General features: G+C 56.6%; 2 long non-coding RNA genes across 2 annotated transcripts in view; both read left to right on the top strand.

Moving 5' to 3' along the window:
• LOC139999045 (uncharacterized) overlaps positions 1-14,415 on the top strand; it is a 66,067-nt gene that overhangs the window by 39,622 nt on the left and 12,030 nt on the right. The gene's annotated exons all lie outside the window — the stretch shown is intronic.
• LOC106015076 (uncharacterized) lies at positions 1,026-13,153 on the top strand. The gene is made up of 2 exons (XR_011804042.1): positions 1,026-9,022; positions 10,028-13,153. It is a non-coding gene; the product is annotated as an uncharacterized lncRNA (long non-coding RNA).

The following is a 14,415-nucleotide window of genomic DNA, read 5'->3' as shown; positions in this document are numbered from 1 at the left end:
GGGTCTGGGCAAATATCTGAAGGTCACAAACACCCAGCCGAGTAATTACTTAGAGTGGTCTAAGGGATATGGGTAATGGGATAAGAGAAAGGGAGGAAAATGTAGCGTAGTTATCAGAAAATTCTCCCTGACACCATGCTTAGTGCTGCAGAGGGAAACGTAGAGGTCCTTGGTAAATCTGAAGAGGTGATTTATGGATTGGTTCAAGAGATGGTGGCCAAGTCCCCAAGGAGCAGCAGTGAGTGGCCTGTGAACTGAGACTGCAGACTTGGCTTTGTGGAGCAGGTAGACCACGGGACATGGGGTGAGGGATGAGCTGATGCACAGACAGACCTTGTACAGATCTTGTTGGTGTGCAACCAAGTAGCTCTGAAGTCCCCAGGAATAAGTTCAGGGTGAGAAGTGAGGAGCTGGAGGCGGGGGTGAGGATCTTGTCCTGCCCTGCTGGAGCATTTGAGGAAGCCAGCAGGTTTGGAGATGGGGCAGAACTGTCTGCACGACCTGGCTGCTCGCAGGCAGTGAGCTGGCAGCCTCCAGCCAGTCCTAAATTCCTGTGTGATGTGCTCTGTGAGGCTGGGGCCATCCTCACGTGTCCGGTGTTGTGTTCCTAATAATATTCAGAGCTCAGAGAGCAGCAGGCTTCCTTGGCAAACATTTGGATGTTCCCCAGTGCATCTGGAGAGTTCCCTACCTTAGTGGGTGATGTATCTTGTAACACTAGGGCTGATATGTTGTTTTTGTAAATAAAACACAGAAAAATGCTCACTGATTTGAGACATGGGCTGAGTTGCCATTTTGGTTGGTTCTACCTGGGCACTTGTCTTGGAGATGCCTCTGAGAGGGGTACCACGCACTGAGATGGCTCTTCTGATCTGATCTCCCTTTCTTCAAAGCTACAAGAAAAATTAAAATGGTGTTTTCAGAAAGATCTAGGCGCAGCTGAGCGGCATTTCTGGAGGATCCTCCCTCCCCTGCATATCCCCTACCTAATGACGGATGTGAGATGTCTCTCCTTGGGCTTTCTCCTCTCCAGACAGACAGATGAAAGACTGCTTGGAAGGACACGGGGGAGATCAAGGGTTGTGAGTGCGAGGCCAGGGGCTGACACGGTCCTTCTTGGTGTCATGTTCAGCTTATCTAACCTCAAGGATGTGTGAGCGATGGCAGGATGGAGCTGCTCAATGCCCTGCTGCCCTGGCTAACACGGGAGGACAGGCAGCAGGGACAGACAGACCATTTCGGACAGACAGACCCTCTCAGGGAGTGGGGAGCTGGGTGAGGATCAAGGTTTTCCTGACCTCCCTCCAGATGGGCGTTACCTGCCCATTCTGTGGCCCTTCTTTCTGTCCTGCTCCTCAGCAGCATTTTGCATCTTGCCCAGTAATGCCCGGGTTCCTTAATAGCATCTCATGTGGGATTTTATCAAAGGCTTTAGGACAATCCCGGTAAATTATATCTACTGCGTTCCCTTTATCCATTGTTTTGTTGATTCCATCAGAAACCATCTCCCAGAGCAGACGTGCATGCCTCGCCTTTCAGAAGCCCCCAGTTTGCTCCGTTCCTCTCTTAACCATGTAATGTTTCAATTAATTTGTCTGCTATCGAGTTATTGTTCTGAATAGCCCTCAGAAGGGATGATCCGAGGAGCACCACCGGCTTTCGTTGTGCCTAGGATCTGGATGTGGCAATCAAAGCTTCTGCTCTCGGGTGCCAAGAGGGACGTTTTGGTGGGATGCTCGTGCTGTGTGTGTTGAGACAGCCCCTGCTTAGAGGAGCCGGGGACCTCCTGGCGATGAGATGTGCCTGAAATGATCCCCAATAGCCCAGGCTGAGGCTGAGAGATGTGGACACTCATTTTTGGTGATGGTTGAGCTGCCTGAGCACTAAGTTGCTCCGGCTTCGTCCTTGAAACCCAAGGAGCGGGAGCAGCGTGCGGCCGGGCTGGAGCGGGGAGGAGAGGCGGTGAAGCCAGCCCGGGAAGGGTTAATCATTTCCATTGCAATTGTGTCATCTCTTTGGGGACCTCTCGCTCATTTTGCGAGCGGCCGCTGAAAGCCGAGGCGCGGGGGCTCTTTCTTATTCAGCCGCACGCAGCGTCAGAAGCACCGGACAGCCGCACAGCTGTGCTCAGCCGCCGCGGCCGTGCAGATGGATGGAGAAAAGGATTTGTGTGCGTGCGTGTGCTTGCGTGTGTGTGTGTGTGTGTGCCTGAAACCTAATTGTCTGCTGTCTAATCCGTCAGCCAGGGGGACAGCTTGCACAAGCCCCTTCCAGGCAGGCTGATAAATGCAGCGCTGCCAGGCCCCGTTGCGATGCGCTCGGCTTTAATTGGGGTGGTTACGTGCACGGGCTCTGCGCGCCTGCCTCTGTGGGTGCAGGGGGTGCTGCTCGTGTGCAAGAGGGAGTCTGGGGTCCCAGGGGATGGAGCAGGGCTGGAGGCCTTGGGAGCAGCTTTTGGCACTGTGAGCTGGTGCTGGGCTGGGTGGTTTTTTACTACCTGGCGTAAAACCCAGGGCTGTTCTATAAGAGCAGTGGCAAGGACAACAGTGCCGGTTTTGGGGACTCTCTGCCTCCTGAGATGGGGCTGGAAAAGAAATAGAGGGGTGTTGGGGTTTGGGGATCGCCCAGGGTGTGATGCAGGAGGCACTGACAGCAGTGATTGGGCTTGGAGATGGCACCTGTGATCTTCAGCATGGTGCGAGGAGCAGAGCCAGGCTCAACGCGCCTCCCGAGCACACGGCAGCTCGGGGACTTCCCCAGCCGGAGTGGCGTTTTGTCTTTAATACTCCTCAATGGATTTCCCATGAATTTGTCTAGTTGATTTTTGTAAACACATAAGCTTTAATCATCCCCAGAGAGCTGTGGCAAGGACTTCCACTGCTTAACCACGCATCATGTGAAGAACCGTCTCCTCTTGTGTCTTTTGAACCCGCTGCCTCTTAATGTTATCGGATGCCTCCTAATTCTTTTACTGGGAGATGCAGCGAGCGATCAATCTTGGTTCACCTCCTTGAGGCCACAAACACGCCTCGCTGGCTGCTTGTTTTCCAGGCTGAGGTCTTCCTCCTGTGGACTCGTGTTTTTGATCATCATCCTGTTCCGGACCTTTTTCCAGCTCTGCTGGTGATGTCAGGGCTCCGCGCCTGGTGTCATCCTTGCTTGTTATACAATTAGGGGTGATGTCATGATTACAGCAGGTGGTATTTGCATCAGCGTTGGTTGCTTGGTGCGTGTTGATGTCAGGCGAGCGTTGTGTCCTGCCCAGCTATGAGAACTTCTCATGAAGCTGCTGATCCTCAACGCAGGGGGTTTAAAATAAAAATATTTTGCCTTTGAGTTCCCTGCCTGAAAGGGATGGTGCCAGGCTGTTGTTTTTCAGCAGCCAGTGTGCTTTGCAAGATATTCCTGACTTAAATGAGCGATGTGTCTCAGTTACTTCACCCCCCAGGTGCAGTCACCTCCAGGCTGGTGCCCACCAACTCGCCCATAATAAACACACATCAGGTTTCAGGGCAGGTGACTCAAGGGAATCACATTTCTAGGAGGGATTATAGGCTGGCACTCTGGCTGCTTGCTTGGCAACGTGACTGGGTGCCAAAATCTCCCTCGTGGCTGCGAAAGCATGCTGTGGTGCTTGGGGACCCCCAAACCTTTGGGAGGGACATGGGTGGAGGTGGCAGTGGGCTCGGTGGCGGTGCTGCAGGGTGCAGGAGGGGTGTCACTGCGCATGGTCATCGTGGCCTGGACACATGTGGGCACCCTGTGCACCCCCTGCTCCCCCCCCCGGAGTGCTGGGACCCCCTGCCCATGGCTCCCTGCGCCCCTCTCCCTGCCCTCCTCCTCCCTTTGCCCTCTCTTTGCTTCTCTCTCTCTCCACACCTGCTCCTCTCCTTCCCTCCCCTTTTTCCTCTCCCTCTCCTCCTCCTCCCCTTGCCTCTCTCTCTCTCTCTCTCCATCCTCTTATCTCATCCCCCTTGTTTTTCTCCTCTCTGCCTGTCCGGCTGATTTACATGCATGCTGCGTTGAAGCAGCTCAGCTGGATCTAATGCCTCCTGCCGCGAGGAGCAGAGCCGGCTCCGGCCTCGGTGCGCCACTTCTCCGGGCAGGGGAGGAAGAAGTGGGGCCACCACTTTTGGCCCCTTTCCTCGTTGCCTTTCCCTTTTCATCCATTTTCCCTTCCAGCCCATTTTTCCATTGCTTCGCTCCTCCTTTTGCTCTCCCTCCTGCCAGGTCCCTGACCAACGTCTCCTCCAGCCTCCTGTGCCCCTGCTGAGCAGCTCCCCATGAGACAACTGCTTCTTTTGGCTGGGAGAGGAGGCACCAAAAGCCTGCAGCCAGCTGGAGAGCTTGTGGGGGACCGGGGGCATTAGGCACTGACCTGGGGATTGCTGCTGAGCGCTCCCAGGTGGGGTCTTGGGGCAGTTTTCCTCCACCCCTGTGTCCATGCCGAGAGCAGGGATCGAGGTGCCCACGTTAATCACTGGCTCTAATCACTCCCATTTCCATTTGGCTGATTTGCATTTCCGCAAGAGGAAGATGCCCTGATTAATATCCCCTCAGAAGAGCTTTATTGCGATGGCTCCTGCCTCTCTAATTGGAAAGTGGTCTTAACCTTTCATGCAAGTGGCTGGGACGTTCCCTGCCTGCCAGAAGCCCCAGGAAGGGTCTCTCTTGCCCTGAGTTTTAGGGGAGCGGAAGGTTTGGAGGCTCCAAAGCAGGGCAGGAACCCTCCATCCAAAGGGGATGCTCCTGGGGGTCCCAGAGCTGTACCCACCTCCAGCACGGGAAGTTTTCCCAACAGAAGCCGCAAGGGGACAGGGAGCAGGGGGTTGTGCTGGGGTGATCCAACACCAGCGAGCACCCAGCCACCTCTGAGCAACCAGCTGGGTGCTCCTGAGCTTGCACCCATGTCCTAATTAATGACCCAGGGAGGATGAGCTCCTGTGATGACAACGGAGCCGTTCCCCTCTGCCCACGTGTGGCAGGGAGGCAGGATCGGACCCAGCCGCTGGGATCCTGCATCTTTGGCTCCCCAGGGAGTCCCAGGCCCACCACCAAACCCGTGCTGGCAGCTTGAAAGCCTGCCTTGCACTCGGCTGCTTTCTGATCTTCAAAGGCTCCAGATGCCCGAGGAAATCAGCCCTCGTGGCTCCTCTTCCAGTGCAGTCCCCAGCTCCGAGCTCTCGTGCAGTTTGTTATCCCTGCCGTGTGCTGCTGCCTCCCCAGCCCTGCGTGGCGAAGGGGCACTGCTCTGTGCCTCTTCCTTGGGTGATCTCTTCCAAAACTGCTGCTGGAGGAGATGTGTGCGTGTGGGCATGGCCAACTTTATCCCCAAAAACCTCCCTGCTGGCTTCCCAGGGCTGTTTTAAGACCCCAACTCATCTCCCAGGTGCTTCAGCCTCCCCTTCCCTTTCCTTCTCAGGTTAAGGAAGTGATTTTTTTTTATTATTACTTTTTAATTTTGGCGTTTAAGCTGCTTTAAGGGCCGCAGCAGCGAACGTTCCCGATAAACAGCCTGGGAGATCCAGGGAATAATCTCTCTGCTTGGTGACGGCAGAGGCGCATATCGCAGCTGCTGGCAGCGCGCGGAAAGCTGGCCTCATCCGCTGCATGCTCCAGCAGCCCGGGGAGGGGAAAAAATTGCCTCCGTCCTTAATCACAGAATTTGAAATCCCAGCTAGTCTGCACCTTTTATTCCTCGGGTTTATGGGGTTGGTTTTAGCCTCTGAGAGAAAGGGCGATAACTCCCACCCCCGTGTAACCCTTTGCATACAACCATTTGCAGAGCTGTGGGGTCGATCTTGGTGGTTTTTTGTTTTTTTGTTTTAGGGTGATGTGATTTGCTGAGAGCTCTGCCCCCAGCCCTGCTTGTGCCGTGCAGCCTGCAGGGAGCTTTGTGCAGGGCTTTGCTGTGTGGCTGGAGGGAAATCAGTGGCTGCTGGGGAGGGGGCAGTGAGCAGCAGCTCGCTCCCCTTCCCCAGGGACTCATCCGTGACATCCTCGTGGTACCTTTCTCTTTGGGGTCTGGGGGATGGCTGTAATTTTTTTACAGGTCACAAAATGCTGTTGGCACACGCTGTTGCATGCTCTGTAGGCTTGTTTAGCACCGTTCTGGTTGGTAAAAGTGCATGTGTTGAAATGCATCCTTGTCAGAGGGCTGGAGCGGCTCCCCAAGAGGTGCCGGGGAAATATGGCAAAAAGGGAGGATGGAAGGATGGAAAAACAGGGAACAGCCAGAGATGCTTTGTTCTTGTCCCATATACACATCAAATATCAGCCTTGGGGCTGATAGAGAGTGCTCCGGGGGCTGGAATGAGCTCCCCTTTGCTGCCCTGTGCCCTCCATCCTGATGTTGGGGCTGGGTTTTGGGATCACCTTCACGCTGCAGCCTGTGAGTGCTGGCCGGGATCACACACTGACCCACACGGGGCTGCCATGGTCCAGGGCTGCCCGGGCACTTGGCACTTGATCAGAAACTTTCCACTGAGTTCAGAACATCTCAGCTATTTCTGTGAATAAAAAAATAATAACAAATTTAAAAAAAAAATCTAGGCTGATTCAAAAGGAAGAAAAGTGCTACTGCTTCAGCCAGGTCTGTTCTCAAGCAGAGCATGTTTAACATCCAAAAAAAAAAAATCCTCCTGTTTCTGAGTAAAAATGCTCAGGCGCTGACTATCAACGTGAGCAGCATCGCTCAGGCAAATGGTGTTTACACCCCGAAGCCTTCAGACTTTCTAGATTTCACCTGCTTCTCGGCAGAACCCCCTTGAGAAAATGTTACCAAACAAGGCAATACCGGGGTGGATAAATTGCCTGGAACAAATGAGCCGGAATTCACACGATCCCATTCTTCATGTAGGCAAGGTGTCGCTCCTCCAGCAGTCCCCGGGGGCGAGCGCCCACCCTGCAGAGCGTGGCCCCGTGGTCCCAAACCCCTGCTCGGCACCGGGCACCGCGGTGGCAAAGGGCTCGAAGGCGCTGCGGTGCTTTCTGCCATCCCTCGCTGGGTGCGTTGGGAATCGTAAGCAGCAGCAAAGCGAGCTCTCTGCTTTATTTTTTTTTCCCTAGGTGAAGGGGAAGAGGGATTTTGCGAGCACTTTAGCATCGGCTGCAGAAATGGGGTGTCGAGAGGGAGGATTGGGGCTGCTGCTGCGAGAGCCGATCCCGCTGCCGGAGGAGGCGTTTTGGGACACGCACCCTCCCGTCGTCACTGCCTGTCCCTCTCCTGCTGCAGCTATTTCTGCCTCAACTTTCCACCGAGCTGCTTCCAACGCTTCCCAGTCTAAAACCATGCTGGTTTAGACAGCCAGTTTCATCCCCCCCTTCCATGTCTCGTTTGCATATATTTGCATAGCACACAGGTTTCTGGGAGGGGAGGAGGAGCTGGAGAGGCACATCCTTTATTCCTTTTATTTTTTTCCCCCTCTCAGCAGAATTGCATTTATTTATTTAAATCGGGCGCTGTTGCTAAGAGGGGCTCGCTCCTCGCCTGGTCCCGCGGATGGGGCTGCAGGGATGGGTTTGCTCATTTTTTTTGGGTCACTCGAAAGGTGTTGAGCAGGTGCACCCGGACCCCATCCTGGCATATTTGCCATTCCCTCGGCCTTGTTTCCAAAAAAGCTGCCCCTCGATGGAGGCACGGCTGCAGCAAATGGTGCCCCCCCTGCCCACAGCCAGTCTGGCACCTTGCTGGGCTGGAGCCCGGTGTATTTTGGGGGTGGTGATGGATGTTCTGGGGGGAATTGGCTTTCCAGGTCTGTATTTTTTTTTTTTCCCCAGTTTCCCAGCCAAATTGGAAATGCAAACTCTGGGCAGGCGGAGCTCCTGCGTTTTGGCAGCTGGTTTTCCCTTCCAGGGATGCTCTGGATGCAGAATGCCCCCAGGGTCAGATGCGAGCCGGGTATAAACTCGTAGGATTTGCTGCTTGCTGGGGGCAATCACACGGGTCCCAGCACTCGTCTGCCTTCCCACGGCACCTCTGCCATCGGGCTCTGCTCCTGGCTAAAAGTTCCTGGCTGGCCCAGGCAGAGGGTGACGGCACCCTCACCCCAGCTCCTGCACTGGGATGGCTGCAGGGAGGGGAAGGAAAACTCCTCTTTTCACTGGGCTCTGCAGGGTTTCCTTTCCCTGGGGCTTTGCTGGGTTGGAATTCTCCTGTCTGGTCCCTGTCTGGGTTTGGTTGCCTCCTCGGCTCTCCTGAAGGTCTCCTTCCCGTGGGATTTGCTGCTCTTCTTGGAAAACAGCAAACATTTTGGAGCAGGTTTCCCAGAGCCTAGCCATGGTCCTGCTTGGGCACCCGCAAAGAGCTCTGTCCCCATCCCTGTGGGCTCGTTCTTGCTTCTCCCAGAGAGATTAGAAGGCAAGTCCCTTGATGTCCTTGCTACAATATTTTTTTGCTCTAAGAGGATCAGGGCACCTCCTGGCTGTCCTGCCAGGTGGAAGAGCAAACCAACAGGGCTGTGGGTGCGCAGGGCTCACCTCGCCGGGATGGATTTCTCTTTCTCTTGGGGGCAAGACGAGGAGGGAGACCAGTTGTGTGCCGAGATGGGGAGGATGGGGATGGTGATGGTGGGGAGGGAGCTGCTGGCTAGAACCAAGCAAGAAGGCAGAGGGCTGGCTGTGGCTGGCATGGCACGGCTCAGCTTGGCACGGCTGCTGTGTCCCCGTGCGCCACTAGGACAGGGCAGCACCGGGTGGTGGCTCGGCTGTCACCTGGGAAGGCGAGCTCCGTGCTGGCTTTCTGTCTCCGGGTGCTGGACACCACAAACCTGAAGACCTAAACCAGGATCAAACCCCCCCAGCTCTGTGCCACAGGGACCCCAGCCCCGAGGAGCCGGGGGCTCTGCTGGGAGCGCCCTTTGCTCCCGTGCCCTCTGGCTCGCCAAGCTTCCCCAGCGGCGCGGCGCGGAGGCTGTTTGTCTTCAGCTTGACCGTTCCTCCGCCTCCCCCGCCTGTCTCCTCCGCTTCCTCATTCTCGGTGTCGGGTTGAGCAAGAGCAGAGCGGAGCCTCCTCGGGATCAGGGTGAGGCCGGGGGGGCCTTGAGTTCCAAGTTCCTTTTTTTTTTTTTTTTCTTTCCTCCTCCTTCGCCCTGCACACAAAGCCGGGCTGTGATGAAACTCCATCCCTGCCTCGCTTGCAGCGCTCACGCACGGCACACGCTGGAAATAATTGTCCTTGGTGGAGCTCTGCGAGCTGCAGGGATTTAACCGAAAAGAGGTGGCAAGCAGTTGTATTTCTGCGCTCTGCGTTTCAGTCTCGCGGTGGCCCCTGGCTACAAGGTGGCTCAGAGGCAGGCATGAGCTGGGGGTCTCCATGCCCTGGGCCTGATCTGGGAGCTGTGTGACCGCGTTGTGTAGCACCAAGCCCGAGTTTCTGTCTCTTGCCATTCAGCAGCGCGTATCGAGTTGGGCTTGACATGGCTTTGATCTGCTCGAGCTCCAGCGGAGCAAGCCGTGGCTGCCTGCAGCGCACCGTGCAGTGCTGATACTGCTATGGGTATGCTCCGAGCCCTCTGTGAAGTCCCTGTGGGTTTTGCCAGGGTTGGGGTCACATCCCGTGGGGAGAATTTCTGTAGGTGCCAAGCCTTAGAGGAAAAAGCAAACATGCTCTGGCTCTGGGGCCAAGCGTTGGAGGTGTTTGGAGCAAGGATTTTGTCTGAGCGTCCTTAAGGGTCCATTTTCAGCACAAAAAGGGCAAGGACAGGCTGGCCAATGCCACCAGAACATCTCTGAGCAATTCTGGCTCTGTGCTGAGCAGAGCTCAGCATTTTCGGGGTGTCCTCAAGCTCCTGCATGGGGGTGCGTGCTCAGCACCCCGGGCACAGCTCGCCCTGCCCCTGCTTTGCTCCTCAGCCACACCAGCTCTCCTCCTCTTCTCATTCCCCAAACTTGCCAACTCACCCCGCAGTATTGCAGAGCTTGTCAGGCTTTTTCCCAGTTGTGGAATCTCTCTCCACAAAAACATTTTGTTTTCTTCAAAATCCCTATTCTCGTTTTCTTTTTTTTTTTTTTGTTTTTCCCCCAACAGCCAACCCATTCTCCCATGAATCTCCATAGATTTCAGCCCTCGGCCACTGGGGATCTCCGTTGCTGGCTATCTCCGCTGCCTTTAGCTCTCTGAGCTTGGTCAAGGTCAGATGTGGCTCTTTTTTTTCTGCTCCCACTGGAAACGAGCCCAAATCCTTTTGCTGTGGAGACGCGGGGCTGGTGGCACAGCGATCCACCCTCGGTGAGCACCCGCCTGCCACCGCTCCTGCTCTCACCACTTCTGCCTCCTGGGGACGTGCCAGCGAGGAGCAGAGATCCCTGCAACCCCTAAACTTATTTCTCCCCCCCAAAAATCAGGCGGATGCGATCCCACGTGTGTTCCTCGGGGCTGTGCAGAGAGGCTCGTGCATTATTTACCGAGCTGTGCAGCCGGAGCCAGCCCTGACCCTGCTCTCGCCCGGCTGAGATCGGCGGCGGAGGGAGCGAACCCCTCCTGGTGGCACGGTGCCGGTGGCTGGAGCTGGGCTCAGGTTTCTTGCTGGATGGATCTGGTGGCCCAGCAGCAGTGTCTGGCCCTGCTGCCCCTTGGTGTGGTGCTTGGGGCTGGGCTCAGCCCCTTGTAGCCCCCCCCAGAGCTGCACCCACTGCTGTGGTGCTGTGCTGGGGGTGCGCGAGGCGGGCTGACCGTAAACCCCATGCGAGCACTCAGCAGCGGAGCCAAATTCTTGACTTTTGGCCCTTGGCGGGGGGGTGTGGGGTGGGGAGGAGGAGGGATGTGTTGTGTTCGAGCCCCGTTTTGCCTCCACCACCCCCTCACCATGAAAACAGCCCCAGCAAAGCGCTGCACCCCCTGGCACGCAGCTTGGCCCCCTCTGCTCTCCCCATCGGGGCCGGATGGGGCATGGGGGCACCCGCATAACACCCCCCTCTTTTTCCTCCCCCCTTTTGTCCCCTTAGATCTCACATCTTCTAAAAAACCCCCTTCTCCCCGGCTGCTTTTTTTCTCGCTAACCTCCACTCGCTTTGCCTCTCCTCCCCTCCCTCCCTCCTCTCCATCTCCCTCCCTCCCTCTCTCTGGGGGGAAAAAAGGTCATTGCGCAAATGATTAGTCAGAGCTCAGTTGCTGTAGCAACCGGCTGCTGGAACTGGGACAGGCGTGCAGCGAGGACAACGGAGAGGTCGACCATCAGCGAGGGCTGGGGAGCCCAGCCTTTGTATTTCCTTCCCCGATCCAGCGAGCGAGGCGGTGCGAAGCCCCCTGCCCCACGCCACGCATGGGGATGTATCCGTGCCCGGCCGGGGTGGCAGTCCCTGGGTTGGGACATCGCCCCCGTGGTGTGGTTGGAGCTGGTGGCTCAGTGCCACCACGGTTTTGGAGCTCTCTGGCTGCTCCTGGCCACGTGTGGCTCTGTCCTTTGGGGCCATGCCCCTGCTTGGGGCAATTTCCTGCAGCCACGCGGGGCTCTGGGGCTCTTTGTCCCCTTGTGGCATCCCGCATGGGGTGTGTGAAGCTGAGTTCCTCCTGTTCCGGCACGAGGATCTGGGTGTTGGCTGTGTCCTGCCTATGTCCAGCTCCAGAGCACTGCTCTCCATCTGCCTCTGACCCCCTGAGCAGCTTCAAGCAGAGACCTCTCCAAATCCTCCTCTGCTCCCTGCCCCAAGCTCGAGGATATCAGCGGTGGCTGGGGGCTGCTTACCCCTGGAGGGCAGGGTGAGGACCCTGCTGGGGAAGGTCAGGCAGCGTGCAGGGTGGTTTTCACCCTGCTGTGGTCTTCGGGAGGTTTTCTTGCCAGGCTCAGCCTGTCCTGGTCCAGGAGGAGCAGCGGAGCCAGCAGCAGCACTGTGCAGCCTGGCAGGACCCCGTGCAGGGCTGCAAAATGTGGAGAGCGGAGGGGGGCCCCATTGCAGTCCTTGCCCTGGGCAGCGCTGCCTCTGCAGCTCCACAGCTCTGCTATTTTCCTCTTTAGCCCCCCAAATCCTGCTGTGCCCCTGTGTCTGCCTGTTCCCATCGCCAGCTCAGGAGCAGAGCTGGTGTCCCATGTTAGGGTGAGGTGGGAGAGCTGCCTCCATTTCTGCTGTTTGCCTTGCACACCGTTCAAGGCGTGCAGAAAGCAGGTTTAGCTCGTAGCACACGCTGCCTTTGAGCTGCTCCCTGCTCTTTGTGTGCTGAGCAGGGATCTGGGGCCACGCTTGCTGCATGGGGGGTAACTGGGCTTTGAGACCCCCAAGGGAAAACGCTCAGGAGGAGCTGGGGGCTGTGGCAGCTCCAAGCTGGTACCAGCGCTGCTGGGGAGGGGATGAGAAACTTCAGGAGCATCTCTGGGACAGCTGGGTGGGCTCCGGGTGGCATTTAAGGGATGTCTTTGGTGTCCTGCGTAAGGTCAGGCTCTGCCCATTCATCTAGGAGGCTGTGGTTTGGCGTCCTCAAGCCTAGGAAATGATTTTAGCCCGAGTTTGTGAGAAGTGCAGGAAAAGGCTATTTATGCAGAAAATGGCTTCCAATAAACAGGCTTCCTCTGGGAACGGAGAGAAATTGCTGAGATGTGCTGGAAGTCTTTTCGCTTTGCTGGGACCCTCCTTGAGTGCCGAGAGAGACTTGGCTGTGCCGTGCTCCCCAGAGCCCTCCTGGCAGCCCACTGGGGTGGCTGCAGATGGAGAGGGGCTCGGAGGGCGCTGCTCCCACCATTTGCCTCGTCTCTCATCTCTTCCTTCGTTCCTTAAAACCTCATTTTTTGAAGCCGTGTGGCTGCAGAGTGCTGGCAGGGGGTTTGCTGCTTTCAGGGCTCCTTTCCTTGCCGTAGCAGAGAGGAGCGCAGCAGCGTGATGTAAGAGTGGCCTACAGGCTCAAAAGCCAGTAGGGAAATAAAAACAAGCCAGCCACTCTCCTTCCTTTTTTTCCTCTCCTTCCTTTTTTTCTCTTGCAAATCTCATCATTTTAAAAGCCGTTCCCTGTTTTTTCCAGGGTCTGGAAATCTTTGGGAGACGTGAATGCTCGGAGCTGACCCCGCTGTGTTTGCGCTCTGCTTACCTTGGGTGCTGGGGCCGTGTTTTCCTTTGGAGATGGTGGGTGCAGCTTTGGTCCAGCTGACTAATATTTCAGGTTATCAGAAATGACAAAAATGAATGAATGAATGAATGAAAGGCCTCCAGGAGAGAGGCAAAAATCCCTGTGACTCACTCCAGTGATTTGCATTTGAGCCTGAAACCACAAAATGGTGCCTGCTCCCTGCTGCCCCTCGCAATGTGCTGGGAGACCGCCACCACCCAGAGCTGGGTCCTTCTCCCTTGGGTGATGGGGCCGCCAAGTCCCCAGCCCATCACTGCTCCTTTTTGCTACCTCTCCCCTCTCTCAGCACCCTCCTTGCTCCTGTAGGACCCCCAGGGTATAGGTAGAGGGGCGGCTGTGCTGGTGCTTGAAGGCTGCAACCCCTGGAGGGAGCATCCGTGAGCTGCAAGAGGCAGGGAGGAGGTTTGGGAATATTTTTTCTCCTGTGGGTGATATCTGAGAGACCTGAAGCAAGCAGTGCTGTCTTTGATGGTTTAGGAGCACATTTGTGGCCGTGTGATAGCTCACGGCTTGGAAAGGGCAGAGGGGGGGAAGACTGGGGCCACCCTAGTCCATCCCACAGCAGTGGTGGAGGTGTGTGCTGTCCAAGGAGGTAGGGAAGGCCTAAAAGTATTTAAAAACAAGTGCTTGAGGTCTGTCTTACACCACTGCTGTGCTGTGCTTTGCTGGGAACCATCTGCAGGGCAGGATGGGGCCGGCTGCGAGGCCCATCTGCAGCGCACACCCAGTGGCAGGATGGATCCGGGCTGGAGGAGGTGGGCAAGGAGCACGGGGATGAAGGAGTGGACCCTTTCCCTTCATTCTCCTGTCTTACTGCGCTTCTGCTCCTCCCAAGAAATGTACTTGCGAGCGTTTGTCAGTGATTGCCATCGAAACCGGAGAAAATCTATAAGCTGGGGTCAGGCTCCTCTTCCAGGCTGTCGTGTCAGGAGAATCCCTGTGCCTCCTCCCTAAAACCGCAGGGAGCAGCCCCCGTGCTCAGCTCTGCGGCTCGCTGACACGGGCATGGTGCTCGGGAGGTCTCCAGCAGATGTTGGCTGGCGGTGGCGAGGAGCCGGAGCGGTGCCTGGGGACACCACGGGCTCAGGGAGGTGCCTGAGCGATGCCCAGCAGATGAGCCTGCTGTGGGCTTGGGGTGATGGGGTTTGGAGGAAGACCCTCGAGGGAAACCCACCGCAGAGCTAACGCGTGCTGTCCTTTTGGTTTGTGCTTTTGTTAAGGGTCCTGGCTTGGTGCCCGTGGGCTGTGTGGGCAGGGAGTGCCCGAGGCCAGCGGGGAATTGTTCCCAGCCCAGCAGCTCCTTGTTGGAGAGGACGTTTCACCCAAATGGGATGTGGGCTCGCTACCGAGCGGTGATCAGG

This window comes from Anas platyrhynchos, chromosome 18 (assembly GCF_047663525.1).
Source record: "Anas platyrhynchos isolate ZD024472 breed Pekin duck chromosome 18, IASCAAS_PekinDuck_T2T, whole genome shotgun sequence".
Lineage (NCBI taxonomy): Eukaryota > Metazoa > Chordata > Aves > Anseriformes > Anatidae > Anas > Anas platyrhynchos.
The sequence above is the reverse complement of the archived record's forward strand: the minus strand, read 5'-3'. Positions and strand labels throughout refer to the sequence as shown.